This window comes from Physeter macrocephalus, chromosome 6 (assembly GCF_002837175.3).
Source record: "Physeter macrocephalus isolate SW-GA chromosome 6, ASM283717v5, whole genome shotgun sequence".
Lineage (NCBI taxonomy): Eukaryota > Metazoa > Chordata > Mammalia > Artiodactyla > Physeteridae > Physeter > Physeter macrocephalus.
This window is the reverse complement of record NC_041219.1, coordinates 96,019,640-96,036,042: the sequence shown is the minus strand read 5'-3', so window position 1 is coordinate 96,036,042 and position 16,403 is coordinate 96,019,640. Positions and strand designations below refer to the sequence as shown.

General features: G+C 35.6%; 1 protein-coding gene across 6 annotated transcripts in view; it reads right to left on the bottom strand.

Annotated features, from left to right (window-relative positions):
• Positions 1–16,403, bottom strand: part of YAF2 (YY1 associated factor 2) — a 65,668-nt gene that overhangs the window by 43,351 nt on the left and 5,914 nt on the right. The gene's annotated exons all lie outside the window — the stretch shown is intronic.

Sequence of the window (16,403 nt, the reverse complement as noted above, 5' to 3'; positions counted from 1 at the left end):
CAATGGACACTTAGGTTGCTTCCATATCCTGGCTATTGTAAATGGTGCTGCAATGAACATTGTGGTACATGTCTCTTTTTAAATTATGGTTTTCTCAGGGTATATGCCCAGTAGTGAGATTTCTGGGTCATATGGTAGTTCCATTTTTAGTTTTTTAAGGAACCTCCATACCGTTCCCCGTGGTGGCTGTATCAATTTACATTCCCACCAACAGTGCAAGAGGGTTCGCTATTCTCCACACCCTCTCCAGAATTTATTGTTTGTAAATTTTTTTCGATGATGGCCATTCTGACCAGTGTGAGGTGATACCTCATTGTAGTTTTGATTTGCATTTCTTTGATGATTAGTGATGTTGAGCATCCTTTTATGTGTTTGTTGGCAATCTGTATATCTTCTTTGGAGAAATGTCTATTTAGGTCTTCTTCCCATTTCTGGATTGGGTTGTTTGCTTTTTGATATTGAACTGCATGAGCTACTTAACGCATCAGCTTTTAAATGGCCCATTCAGGCAAACAGGGGCACTACACAGACCTCAATTTCTAACTGTAATACAGAGATAAATGCCAAAAGGGCCATCTAGTTAACCAGATTCCTAGTTACCATCTATTCCCTGAAAAGTAAGTATAAGTACATGGCATGAAGGTCCTACGCGTTTGGATTGATGCAACAGATTCAGGAGCAATAATCCAAATATTTTATCCTTATGGTATAAGCTAGTATAAAAGTTGTCATTAAGAAATAAATGATAATTTCCAATTTTAACTTATAGCAACACATGCAGTCTCCATTTAGACTCAGATCTTATGAATTGAAAATAAAATCAAGTGCATTTTTAAAAATAATTTGAGAATCAAAATATCTTGAAAATATTTTAAGGTAACCAAAAGGTTCACTTAAGAGACCAGCATTCAAAGCTGTTTGTTGTTGTTATCATAGCATAAGCTCAACTAAGATGGATTTTATCAGAACAGCTGAGAAAAGAAATTCCAGAAATTAGGATACTCTATTCAAAAGTATCCTCTGTAAGCTCTAATAATTGTAACGCCCATCCACAAAAAGGTACTCCTTAGTAATCAAGAACCTAATCAAGTGTTTCACTAATGAGAATCTACTGCATAAAATCAATTTGAACTTATGAAAAAACTGTTCAGAAAAAAAGAGTTAGCTAACTTTCACTTCCACTACTACCCATTAGTTTAGACATTATATTTTGGCCGGAAGCAACTTAAATTACAACTGGTTTTGTGATTCCAAGTACATTATTTTCTAACTTTCAATTAAGATTTAAAATTCTAATGTAAGGTATTATAGCTGTGGAAAGTTGTTCATGGTAAATCCTGGACTTGAAATCCTTTAGCAGTGTAATAAAATTCAACATTATACATATATTCACACATATTTCAGTGACATTATTGATGGTTCATAAATATGGGGGGATGTGTGTACCTCAGTTAACCAAAATAAGGTCAAAAGTGAATTATACATTTACTTACTAAATAATGTTATTTACAGAAACTGTCATCCTTTTTTGCTCCTTAAACAGCTCATCAGATAATCCATTTCTTAATTAAATTTTCCTTTCTTTCAGCCTTATCTGCTACTTAGCTCTACATGAACCCATAAAGAAACAAACAAAAACAGTACTATTTTCTTAACATAAATTAACCTAAAATCAAGATGGAAAAAACTGTATCTGTAAAATAGGGGTAACAGCAGAACCTACTTCACAGAACAATCGTGAGGATTAAGTTAATAAAAATATAAGTAATGCACTTAAAAACCATGCCTGGAATCTAACCATATACCAAATTGTAACATAACCACCCAGAAACAGAATTATTTTCAAATGATTTTATATACCTTTAAAGAACTATTAAAAAAATTCTAAGTTTAGAGATTTAGTGTTTGTATTAATTTTGGTACAGTTGGCTCTCTGTATCCAGGGGTTCTGCATCCACAGATTCAACCAACCATACATCAAAAATATTCGGAAAAAAAATTACACAAAGTTCCAAAAAGCAGAACATGCTAACAACTATTTACATAGCATTTATATTGTATTAGGAAATATAAGTAACCCAGAGATGATTTAAAGTATATGGGAGTATATATGCAGGTTTATGTGCAACTCCTACACCATTTTAGTAAGGGACTTGAGCATCTTCAGATTTTGGTAACCAAGAGGGTCCCAGAACCAATCCCCCACAGATACCAAGGGATGACTATACTATTATTTTGAGACTATATTCTTTATATTGCAAGATACAGAAAATAAGTAATTTATGGTATTGATTAGGAATCACGATGTGCATGAGATACAAGAACACATTAATGTTTAAAGAAGTGCAAATACCACTTATACAAAAATACATATAATTTGGAAATAGTTAAGAAAACATTCTAGACAGTAGTTACTAAGTAAATCACTATCATTATCCTACCAATATATAAATTATATCTGCTAATATTACAAAATCAGCCATTCCATTAGATTTACTAGTAAAGAAAGCTCCTCAGACCGTTAAAGTTGCCAGAAACATTTACACAAATCATTTTCCATATTCCAATACCTGATTTTTATTTATAAGCTAGAATTTTAGAACTGCAACTGTTGACAAATTCTAAAAGGAAAGTATGAGAAAAATAGTACATATTCATGTTCTTGACTGACATTAGACGGTAAAGATACTAATATTCAATCTGTTCAGAAAAGCTGAAGTGGAGGGATGCTAGCAGGTAAGCTCTAGGTCCCTAGAACCCCTGCTCTGGACAGAACAGCTCTCCATTTATCTGTTTTATATTTTGGGTTTCCTCCATAAGCTTCCCTTTCAGGAAAGAATTCTCCAACAACCACAAAAAGTTTTAAACTTTAAAGGACCGTGTGATGAGCAGCCTTTTAAGATGGTTCACAATGATCCCACCTCCTGGTATGCATGCCCTTCTGTAATCTCCCTCTGAGTATGGGCTGGATTTAGTGACTCACTTCTAAGGAACGGAATTTGGCAGAAGTAATGGATGTCACTCCCAAAATTAGGTTATAAAAAGACAGTGGGGGCTTCCCTGGTGGCGCAGTGGTTGAGAGTCCGCCTGCCGATGCAGGGGACACGGGTTCGTGCCCAGGTGCGGGAAGATCCCACATGCCACAGAGCGGCTGGGCCTGTGGGCCACGGCCGCTGGGCCTGCGCGTCCGGAGCCTGTGCTCCGCAACGGAAGAGGCCACAACAGTGAGAGGCCCGCGTACCGCAAAAAAAAAAAAAAAAAAAAAAAAAAAAGACAGTGGCTCCCGTTTTGGTGACTTTCACCCAGATATCTTGCTTTGGGGTAAGCAAGCTGCCATGTTGTGAGCAGCCCCATGGAGAAGCCCACATGACCAATAAATTAATGTATCTGGCCAACAACCAGAGTTCTGAGGCCTGCCAACAGCTGGAAGCAGGTATTCTATGGTCTGCTGACAACCCTGAGTGAGCTTAGATGTGGATCCTCCCTCAGTTGAGCCTGAGAGATCCTGAGCCAGAACCACCTGCTAAACAGCTTCTGAATTCTTGACAAGGAAGGAAAGAAGGAAGGAAGGAAGGGAGAGAGGGAGGGAGGGAGGGAGAGAAGAAAATAAATGCTGATTGGTTTTGGCCACTGAGTTTTGTGGTAATTTGTTATAAAGCAACAGGTAACTAATAGCGAAAGCATTACAAAGTAATTAGTATTAAGCTAAAAGTTGCAAAGTGAATATTAATTATGTTTCTAAAAAGGAACTCACAGAAAATATGAGTTAATGGGTAGGGGCCCAATTTGGAATTTGGTTCTTGGTTTTTAGGTCCAAAAATTCAACCTAAAGCTAAAGCAGATACGACTCAACTGAACTATACCAACCAACCTCCTCAAACTGATTAATAAATCACACGCCACCTTCCAGGGCATTTCCTTCCCAACAAATCTGGACGGAACAAAAGCATTACAAAGAACTGCATAATAATGCACACAGTCTAAGTGTGCAGCAGCCCTGAAAACTGGTTGTTGCGTCTACAAGCTACTTTTTTTAATTGAAATTTTTTAAAGTTTAAGATGCAGTTAACTTAAATACAAAGAAGCCTACATTACTACAACCCCAGAATAAAGCACCATTCTAACAACCGCCAAATAACATCTCTCACTTCCTACCATCTCCTGTACTATGCTAAACACTAACCAATTGGCTGTGTGGTTTTTCTTTTTATATCATTTTATGCTCTAGTTATTCTTCCTAAGGATACCTTAATCGCATTAATTGATCTTCAACAATATTTTGATCTTCCTAATTTGACAAATACCCTAGTCCCATAATTAAGCACCACATTTTGTAAACCATATCTTAACATGGGATACTTCTGTAGAAAAGTAATATCCTCTATTAGTAGTTTCTAGTTCAAGGAAACATTTTCCTGATCCTAGTCCAAAATGTGAGAAGCATTAGTCCTTCATTAGCTAATTATAGTTAGTATCCAAGTTAAAGATCGGTTGGCCAAAAGGTTCGTTCGGTTTTTTCCATAAGATGGCTCTAGTAGTACTTAGTTGTCTTTAACTTCATTCGAAACAATTTTGTTAGACTGTATGTGACAGCTGTCATATCAGCATGCATTTTATTATTATTTTTTTTTTTTGCGGTATGCGGGCCTCTCACTGTTGTGGCCTCTCCCGTGCGGAGCACAGGCTCCGGACGCGTAGGCCCAGCAGCCATGGCTCACGGGCCCAGCCGCTCCACGGCATGTGGGATCTTCCCAGACCGGGGCACGAACCCGTGTCCCCTGCATCGGCAGGCGGACTCTCAACCACTGCACCACCAGGGAAGCCCTCAGCATGCATTTTAAAAAAGACATCAAATTGGTGAATTTCTGTGTAGCCATTTTTATATTGAAGATGGAAGAAAATAAGCAACATTTTCGGCATATTATGCTTTATTACTTCAAGAAAGGTAAAAACGCAACTGAAACACACAAAAAAGATTTGTGCAGTTTTCTGAAGTTTCATGCTGGAGATTTCTTACTGGACAATGCTCCACAGTCAGGCAGACCAGTTGAAGTTGATCAAATCGAGACATTAATTGAGAACAATCAACGATATACCACGCGGGAAACAGCCAACATACTCAAAATATCCAAATTAAGTGTTCAAAAACATTTGCACCAGCTTGGTTATGTTAATCATTTTGATGTTTGGGTTCCACGTAAGTTAAGTGAAAAAAAACCTTCCTGACCGTGTTTCCACATGAGATTCTCTACTAAAACATAATGAAAACATTCCGTTTTGAAAACAAATTGTGACAGGCAATGAAAAGTGGATACTGTACAATAATGTGGAACAGAAGAGATCATGGGGCAAGCGAAATGAACCACCACCAACCACACCAAAGGCTGGTCTTCATCCAAAGAAGGTGATGTTGTATATATGGTGGGATTGGAAGGGAGTCCTCTATTATGAGCTCCTTCTGGAAAACCAAACAATTAATTCCAACAAGTACTGCTCCCAATTAGACCAACTGAAAGCAGCACTTGACAAAAAGCATCTGAAATTAGTCAACAGAAAACGCATAACCTTCCATCAGGATAATACAAGACCGCATGTTTCTTTGATGACCAGGCAAAAACTGTTACAGTTTGGCTGAGAAGTTCTGATTCATCCGCCGTATTCACCAGATATTGCACCTTCAGATTTCCATTTATTTCAGTCTTTATAAAATTCTCTAAATGGACAAAATTTCAATTCCCTGGAAGACTGTAAAAGGCACCTGGAACAGTTCTTTGCTCAAAAAGATAAAAAGCTTTGGGAAGACAGAATTACGAAGTTGCCTGAAAAATGGCAGAAGGTAATGGAACCAAAGAGTGAATATGTTGTTCAATAAAGTTCTTGGTAAAAATGAAAAACATGTCTTTTATTTTTACTTAAAAACCAAAGGCACTTTTTGGCCGACCCAATACACAAAAATAACAGCTAACAATACTCTGAATGCCAACAATTACGTCAACACGATAAGGAAATCTAACTTTTACTCTGCAGTTTCAAATTCTTTTTCTCACCTTTTCTGACCATAATATTAAAATTAATCTAACGAGATTCTAATCCCTGTATTAATTTTCAAATCAATTCTTAATTACTATCTCTAAAACATAAGTGCATATTCTTGATGTAAAACACATTTATTTATTTATTTTTAAATAAATTTATTTTATTTTTATTTTGGCTGCACTGGGTCTTTGTTGCTGCACGTGGGCTTTCTCTAGTTGCGGCAAGCGGAGGCTACTCTTCATTGCATTGCGTGGGCTTCTATTGCGGTAGCTTCTCTTGTTGCAGAGCACGGGCTCTAGGCATGCGGGCTTCAGTAGTTGTGACTTGCAGGCTCAAGAGCACAGGCTCAGTAGTTGTGGCGCACAGGCTTAGTTACTCCGCAGCATGTGCGACCTTCCCGGACCAGGGCTTGAACCCATGTCCCCTGCATTGGCAGGCAGATTCTTAACCACTACGCCACCAGGGAAGTCCTGTAAAACTGATTTATAAAACAATGGCAAATTTTTCTAATATAAGTTTCAAATAGTCTGAGGTCAACAGTAATAGTGCAACCTACTGACTATATTCTAAATAATAACTTTGTTATTCAGCACTCATAAAATCTGAATTATGGATATTAAGTTAAATGAACTTACACTTCTCAAAAGAGATAACCCACAAGTGGGCTTATTAGAGCTTGTCTAGAATGGCATTAAAAGGTCACAAAATTATTTTTTGCCTTAAAAAAAAATCTGAATCATGGATCACAAATCCAATATACTCCACAATGACTACCACTTTACAGACCAAATATACTGTACAGTTTTATGAAAAGTGCTGTGATTTGCTTGGTTAGCTGACCTAATGCTATGATTCATTCTTTCTATAAACAGAAGATAAGGACTTCTTCAAACTATACACGCTCCCTCGCAATTAACTATGCAGTTTTCCAAGAAAGCGTTCCAAGTTGTTGTACTTACCACTTAAAAAATTCTTGATACCAACATGGACCCAATTTTTAAAATTAATTCTATTAATTTCTATAACCAGGAGTTACCTGTAAAAGTAGAGGCTTGTTGATATTTAGGTAAGAATGCTCTAGATCATTAGAGCACTCTTCCTTGAAACAAGTTAGTAACATAATTTTACTCATCTCCTGACCTACCATTATTAATCTCCTTTATTAGATATAATTTAGAACTGTTGTAACTACCATGGAAAGCTTAGTGAAAGCGCTATGCAGGATTATAATCTTGTTACAATTTAAAATATAAATGTTAATGCAACACTGGTTAAAATAAACATTACACAGAATACAAAGGAAAAATTAAGACTCTGATGAAAGTAAAAGCCATTTGCCATGGCCAACCACATCCCCTCCTTTTGAAAATATTCTCTTCCCTCTATTCCCATAACATTACACTCTCCTGGGCTTCTCACTCCCTACTTAATTTTTTTTTCTCCTCTATTTCTTTCTTCATCTTTGTAGGATGTTCTTCTTCTACCACCACAAGGAAGTAATGATGTTTCTCAAGTTTCTGTCCTAGGTTCTCTTTTCTCATGCTGTTCTATCTATTCTCTCCTTGATCTGTCTTGATCTGTCTCACTCCCATGGCTTCAATTTGGTCATTTATGCTGATGACAAACATATATTTATAGCCGTGATCTCCTTCCTAAGCTTAAGCCCCACATATCCAACTGCCTCATAGATCCCCCTTCTCAGATTTCTCTCAGATGCTTGAAATTCAACAAACCTAAAAGTGAACCACTACCTTCCCCAAAACCTGTCCTTCCTCTTGTCAATGACAAGTACCACCATTTACCTAATTGCATAATTAAGCCAGAATCCTGGGATTTATCCTCGATTCTTCCCTCTCTAAAACCCAACTTCCTATCTCTCACAACCATATCCAACCATCCATCAAGTCCTATACATTTTCTACTAAACATATCTAGAATCCATTCACTTCTCTCTCCTACTGGCATTATCCTTGTTTGGGTCACTACTGTCTCTTGCCTAGACTACTGCAACGGCTTCCACCAAATGGTTTCTCTACCGCTAGTTAAGATTCAACACAATAATCACAACTTAGAATAAAATGCTACTTGCTGTGGTTTCAACTATGCATTGTATCGATGACAAAAGAAAACATTTTTTATACTGCTGAAAAAGTTGAGTATGAAGGTAATTTAGGTTGACACAAGTTCTTTTATGAAGTAAATGGGCACAATTAGACATACTCTACCCAACTCACAGGCCCATGAAATGAAATGAAATGATGTAAATGTTCCTTAAAAACAAGTGGAAGGGCTTCCCTGGTGGCGCAGTGGTTGAGAATCTGCCTGCCAATGCAGGGGACACGGATTCGAGCCCTGGTCTGGGAAGATCTCACATGCCGTGGAGCAACTAGGCCCATGTGCCACAACTACTGAGCCTGCGCGTCTGGATCTTGTGCTCCACAACAAGAGAGGCCGCGACAGTGAGAGGCCCACACACCGTGATGAAGAGTGGCCCCCACTTGCCACAACTAGAGAAAGCCCACGCACAGAAACGAAGACCCAACACAGCCATAAATACATAAACAAAAAAACAAATAATTAAATAATTTTTAAAAAAAACAAGTGGAAAACAGTTTAAAGCAACGACAGAATCAGATAACTGATAAAGAGACGTTGCAGTTCAGTTAAGCATTGTCAGTACCTACGCAAGACACAACGACAGACGCTGGGATTTTTTATTAATATCATTTACAATTATTACCATTATTATGAACTAAAAACTATGTTAAGTTCCTCACACCATTTATCACATTTAATCATCACCACAAAGCCCTATGCTTATATGACCATAAATGGCATGGTGGGGATTTAAACTAAAATGTGATTCTGGACCAGTCGCACTACTCTCAAGGAGATTACAGTTCAGGGAAGGAGCGAGAAACAAAATGAAATATTTTCAATACACTGTGTAAACCTAATCATCACATTTTGCACAGAATGCTTTAAGAGTAATTGAAAGGGCATTCATTCTGGCCTATGGATAAAGAAATGCTTCTTGAGAGAGACGATGTCTTGAGCAATCATAAAGAATAAGAAAGAAACTGTGGAGGATAAGAGAGTACAAAGCAGAGGAAATAATATAATAAACAACAAGACACTGTGGCCTAAAAAAGACCATGACCATGCCATCTGACCATCCAACCTTGAAAGCAGACTTACTCTTTAACTCTGACAAACAGTTAAAAAAAAAAAATGCTGCTTTTAACTATTCAATTCTTAAGTCTATACACACTGCTTACCACTATTACACAACCAAAGTACTTTCTAGATGTAAAAACTTTTACTGGTAAGGCCCAAATGTTTATGTGACAGTACACATCAGCTTACACACACACACACACACACACACACACACACACACACACACACACGAAGGGAAGAGAAGAAACAGGGAGAGAGGGAGGGAGGAAAGGAGGGTAAGAGGGTGAAAATATCCCTGAAGCAATTTGTGGAAGTATTATTTTTTAGTAGAAAACACTTATTCTTATGTTCTGGTTTTGTCAGTCACGCACTAGAACCCACACATTTGACAACAGGGACGGTTATATATGGAAGTCTATTACTATATTACCACTCATGTATTTGACTGTTTCAGCTAATACTTTTTGAGGACTTACTGTATGCCAGGCACTGTGCCAAGTACTTTACAAGAATTATCTCATTTAATCCTCACAACACTTGGTTGTTATTATCATCTCCATTTTACAACTGAAAAAACTGAGGCTCAAAGTTAGTAACTTTCACAAGTTCATACAGCCAGTAAGTGGTGAGACTAATATATAAGCACAAATAGTTGAGCTCCAGAACCAAAACTCTTCACCACTATACGACATAATTGCAAGCAACTCATAAATATCGACATTCTTTCTTTTTTCCTTTCCATTATCATGAGTACACATAAAAATTAAAAACAAATACACAGTGGAAAAATAAAACTAGATATATTTTCCTGCACTAAAAACATGTATAATGAAATCCTACACAAGTGGAAGATGGCAAGATTACAATTAAAATGTAAATTACCAAGGAATATTACAGAAAAGTGTTGTGTGAATCAGAGACATTAAGTTTACGAAAAGTTGGCAACAAGGGAATACTGAGCAAATTTGATAACCACATTCATATAGATGATGAAATAGCCTTAAGTTTTAACAAAAAGTACAATTTGATGACATTATGAATTTAAAATATTTTTCATCTGTAAGTTGTACTGCTCATTACTCATCTAATCAATGATTATAGAGCCCTGGGCCTTATCAGCCTTGGTCTTAAAAAAGAAAGCAAAATGTCTAAGAAGATGGGGGAGAGAAAAGGAAAGGAACAGGGAAGGAGGGAGAAAGAAAAAAGGCTTTTCAAAGGGAAAAGCTTCAAATCTCCCCACCACTATACAAAACACATTATTAGCTCTTCCCTTTGAAATGTGAGGCTAAGAAGTCCAGTCACAATTAATCCAGCCTGTGCTGAGCAGAATTTGAGTGGTAGAAGGCTAAATGGATGGAACAGGGCAATGATTCTCAAAAAAAAAAAGGTTTTAATAGAAAAACTCATTTAGGAAATAAAAATTAAGAGAAATCCTAACAAATAAAATGCATAAGAGCATAGATGATCTGGCTGAAGTGGAGTGTGGGAACACAAAGTCCCACTTGTTTGCTCTCATTGGCAGCCACTGAGATAATTTCAGGAGATCTCGGGGCTCCAAAGAGCACAATTCAAAACCTCTGGGCCCTTCGGAGGGAAGGACAACTCTCTCTACGCCAAGAAACCTGTTACTTGATTCTAACTGGCAAACCCATCTCCTCCTTACTCCCTTATTTCCTGCAACTTGCTCTCTCACAGGAGGCTTCCCAAAGCTGGCCCTGAAAGAACAGTACGGCTAAAGGAATGGATGGCTGTGCGTTCAATGCTGTGCTAACATCTCTCTGGCCTGAGTCATGTTATGATGGTGGGCATTCTTATTTTCCTTCTTATACTTTAGTATCTTCAATGAACATGTAATACTTTTATCATCAGAAAAAGAGTTTTTATCTTAAAGAAATAAACAATTCTATCCCCCATGCCCAGGTTACTTAACATTCACACTTGAAACTACTACTTTATTCAGATTTACCTAAAACAGGAAAGATTTTCTAGTAAATAAAGGAATGAGAACATTTTAGAAAGTAGGCTAGGAGACTCTGGGCCCTGGGTAGACAAAAAGTAAATAACAAAAAAGGATGAAGAAAGATTAAAAAACGACCAAAACAACTTTGCCTACTTTGCAAATACACGTAGAGCTCTACTTCCTGAGCAACTACTTCTCTGGCATTGAATATTATCTACTTGCTGCTGTTTTAGGTTGATCATTGCTAGTATATCCTATACAGGATGATATTGTGTAAAAGAACCCTGATCAGACTATAAAATATGTAAAGATGAAGTGATTTAACTCATGTCTAAAAACTGTCAGAGAACTGTACAAAGTTTTTTATCATACACACACATTCACAAACACACGTACAGTCAAATTTGTAATCTGTTATACAATTAGAGAGTCTTAGAATTTATATCACAAATAAAAGAGGGAAATAATATTTACTGGGATTTTTCTCCTAAGAAATACTATGATATCAAAGAAGTCAAGATATACAGCACAATAAACGTTATTGTAAAATGACATCAAAATGAAGTCTGACATTTTAACTTCAAAAATATTTCTTAAAATAGAGAAAACAATTGACCGTCATTTTGTTCTTCATTCACTACAGTGCCAGCCCAGATTTTAACATAAGTTCTTATATCAGTTGTAAGTAGTAGGTTTAATGTTAGAAGTTTTCAAGATGTACAGCACTAGACACAAGGATAATGAAATTTACAAGAAGAAATCCTTAAGAAGTTACTTGCTACAAATTTGAATGCTACCACAGCAAGGTAATAAAAAGGACTTAGAAATCCAAACATTTGAATCTAGCACTAACCAGCTATTGACCATGAACAGCTCAATCTTTCCAGGCCTGTTTTCTTACTTGTCAAGAGGCTACTAAGCTACAGCCATGAGTTCCAACAAATAGAAAAGACCTCACCCAGGAGATTGCTATGCATTACCTGGCAGTTCTCTAAGACTGCAGCACAGCAAGAATCCTCCAGAGTTGAAAATCCCAGACGAAAGGGTTTGGAAACAATAGTGGCCTCAACAATTTCAAAAGTTTAAATAGCAACATCTCTACCCCATACCCCTCAAGATCTTCCCCCTGAAAATTATCTTATCGCTACCATTAAGGTTTCAAGAAATAAAAAATAGTCTGTCTCAGAAAACGACTAAACACTTTGGAAGCTCTAAGAAGGTTCCTTCCAGCTCTAAAATTCTCAGTAATTCTGTAAATTTCCATAATAAACAACATTACAGAACAAAATACCTACTGAATCTTTTAAAACAGATGATTATCAACCACAGATCATATATAACAAAAGGTAGAGATTTTAGCAATCATGAAAGCCAATAAACAAAACACTGTTAAGTGTTCAGTAAATATTTGTTAAATGAATAATTTAGTTTCAAAGTCACAATGACATAATAATATTTTACACACTTGTAAAACCACTAACATTACCAGTTATAAAAGATAATTATTTAAGGAAAATGTGTCTTTAAAAAAAAAAAACACCTAAGGTTTCATTGAATGAAAACTTGATACCCCACAGAATGCTAATCTTTCTACCAAAGTATGTTGGCCGGATATCTAACCTTGAAGGAAAGAGGAATAAGCAAAGAAACCTAGAATAAGCATGTGCAGAATTCTAGAATTTCGTTCACTTCTGATAATTTCCAATAATTCACACATGTATACAGGAGGGTTCTTTTCCAAATAATGACTTAACCTGTATCAGAATTCCAACTTTTTCAAAGCTTATTTAAAAAAAATAGTAATAACTTTTCCTTTCTAATACCTATATTCCTCTTTCAACAAACCTTTACTGAACACCTATTATTTCCCAGGCACTTGGTTAAACATCTTCGAAAAAGATAATGAAAAACTCATATTCCTCTTAAGAAACTCAATGAGAGTAAATGCATACATCTAACAGAACTATAGTGTGCTAAATGATAGAATAAAGATAAGCATCACAAACTGACTTCGAGGAACTACTCATTCCAGGAAGAGAATATAGCCATCCTCCTCTCTCTGGTTAATTTGTCCCACTGATAGAGAATACTCAGCTTCATGAGAAAGACAAATATCAATTCTGGGTTTATGAGGAAATGCTGAAGTTAGATAGAGAACACAATCAGAGATATCAACAAAAAACACAAAGGAATGCAAGTCTGGGATGGGCTTAGGAGAATGTCACAGGGACTAGGTATGTGAGCTGGATCTTGAAGAATAAGCAGTTAACGAGGAAGGCAAAATAACAAATTCTAGAAAGATATCAACGACTAATCTTTTTAGCTTGACTGAACAATTAGAAATAGTAAAGAAGCACAAGATGAGGGAAAATTCCTTTTTTTTTTAATGTCTGCCTATTTCTATAGTTATATAGGTGTCTGCTAATTGGTACAATTGATTTATCTTTAAAAGTAACATGTTCATAGATAAAATAACACTGTCTCAATCATAAGGTAAAAATTACTTCCATCTGAATTATAATTAAATTTAATTCATTCCATTAATTTTAAATTCAGTGTAGTTCAAACAAATGCAAAATCTGAATTCTAAATTATTTTTCAATTAAACAATCTCAAATACTACAAATCTATGTTTAGTATATTTTAGTTTTTGATAGACTCTTGACATAAACTATTTTAACTTTAAATATCATTTAACGGAGAACCCACAATTTAATCGAGTAATAAAATATATTTTATAATCTGCTGTACTCGTTCATGACTTCAGTAGTTTAGGAGAAATACTTCTCATTTTCAGCTATACTATGTAAATTTCAGTAATCTAAATAACAAGACCTAAAGAAAAGGCTGTGAGGTAATAAATACACAATTTTCCAAAGTTATACCTTAAAAATGCTAAGGTATTCATGTACAATGTCATCCTTGAAATAATGCTACAACATGAAAATTATATAATGTTATATGTCAATACAAAAACTGATAAAGCTAAAAATGTTCTAAAACTGAGATAAAAGTTATATTTTCTCTTGTACACATACATGCTTTTGAGAATGTGTATAAGAACAAATAAAATATGGTAAGACATGTGCTAAGTTCTTTATGTTTTAATTTAATCTTCAAAATAATCAAATACTGTGTTATAAAAAATACTATTCCCGTGTTTAAATAAAGACTCAGAATCACTCATCTCAGTTACTCATCTAACTGTAAAAATTGTGCTTTTAATCAAATAACACAGTATCAAAATATGAAGCAAAATTGTGAAAATAAAAATAATGCTGAATCAATAAATACCTACAAATTATGGACAAAATATTCTGGTAATATTGTTAAAAATATAATCTCAAAAGTTATTGGAAAAGCAATGCCAGGTGGCAAATAGTAACAGGCAAATTTAAAAGAACATTAATTGACAAAGTTTAAATGCCTACAATGTTCCAGGTACTGTACTAGCTTCTGGGGATACCAGAGTGAGTAAGACAGTCCCTGCCTGGGAGAGCAGGCAAAAATCTAGACAGTACTGCGTTCTCTAGAAATAATTATATACACATATACATAGATACACTGAATCAACATGATAGTGGGGGTGGTGCAGACATGATTGTAATCCCAGAGGATTTCTTTTAAGAAGTACCATCTGACAGAAATACTTGAGTGCTGATGCAGCATAGAATTGGTTGGGATACACAGCAGGAACTAAAGCTAGCAAGGCAATCTAGGCATAGATTATTACGGCCTTGAACACCATGCTGAGGAGCTCAACTTTTATTCAGTAGTCACTAGAAAGGTCTCAATTTTTTTTTTTTTTGTAAAATACAGGGAGACCAACATAATCACACAGGTTTCAAAAAAAAATACTGAAAATAATGTTAGCAGCATTCTGAAGAAGAGACCCATTTGTCCAATAATTCATGAGAGAAATGATACAGGCTTCTAAATTACAGTGACATAAATTGTAAAAAGGACAGATTTGAGAGCCAAGCCAAAAGAAGACTGGACACGAGGGATGACGATGAGTTAGAATCAAAGTTGAGAAAAAGACAGTTTCTAGCTTAGGTTAAAGAAAGTTTATGCCCCATACAAAATAAGGAATAGGGAAAAGAAGTCAAGTTTGGGTAGGCAGAAATTGATTTCAGAGACGTACAAGGAAAGCTAGGAAAAAGGAGTGTAAGAGACGTCAAGGAAGGAGAATTTCAATTTTCAAAAAAGGCTGCCAACATCAAATACTACTGAGGTGACATGGAAAGAAGACTGAGATTAGGTCCCTGAGTTTAACAACTAGGTCACTATGTTATATCAGAGCTCTCACTCAACAAAGGATAAAGGAAAGGGAAAGAATGCCTGCCAAAGTAAACCTGCTGTATACAGAAACCAAAGCTAATAAGACTCTATGCCAACAGTGCATAAACTTTTTGGTCTCAGGATCTCTTTCTACTCTCAAAAGTTAAAAGAGCTTTTGTTTATCTAGGTCTTATCTAAATCAAGAAATAAATTACTATATCAAAAATAAAAACTGAGAAAAAATTTAAATATACATTATTTCATTTTTAAAAAATCATATTTTAATATAAATAATATACTTTTATGAAAAAACCCTATATTTTCCAAAACGAAGATAACTTTGTGTGAAGAGCTGTAATTGTATATTTTTAGTGGTACTCAACTACCCAGCTTAATAGAAGACATCTGGATTGTCATATCTCTCTGCATTCAATTTGTTGCAATGTGTTGTTTTGTTTCAAGAATATGAAGAAAATCTCGACTCCCACAAATATGTAGTTGAAAAAGGGAGGAGCATTTTAATAGGCTTTTCAGATAATTGTGGATATTCTTCTTTGATACTAAATAAAAGCACAAGAAAGAGCTGTTTCTCAAACGTTAGTTGCATATGAAATGTGGAAGCACGTCAATGAAGTTTTCATAGTGTTCCCTTAAAATCCATTGGTTTATTTTATACTTTGGATTATCTATGCATGGTTTTGTAACATCATACATTGGTTACTGGGAAATACTGGTTTACTGAGTTATGCAAATTTTCCAAATGTTGACAAACCACATGATAAAATATCAGAAATTACATTCATTGATATAACCAAATGATCTCATCTTTAAACTACTAGGAAGCTCTTAAGCTCACTGTAGTGGTTACAAGTTTTCAAAAATTCTAATTTTCACTTGAAAGCTCAATTTTTATCATTGGCAACAAATATTATCAATTGTTTTCCCC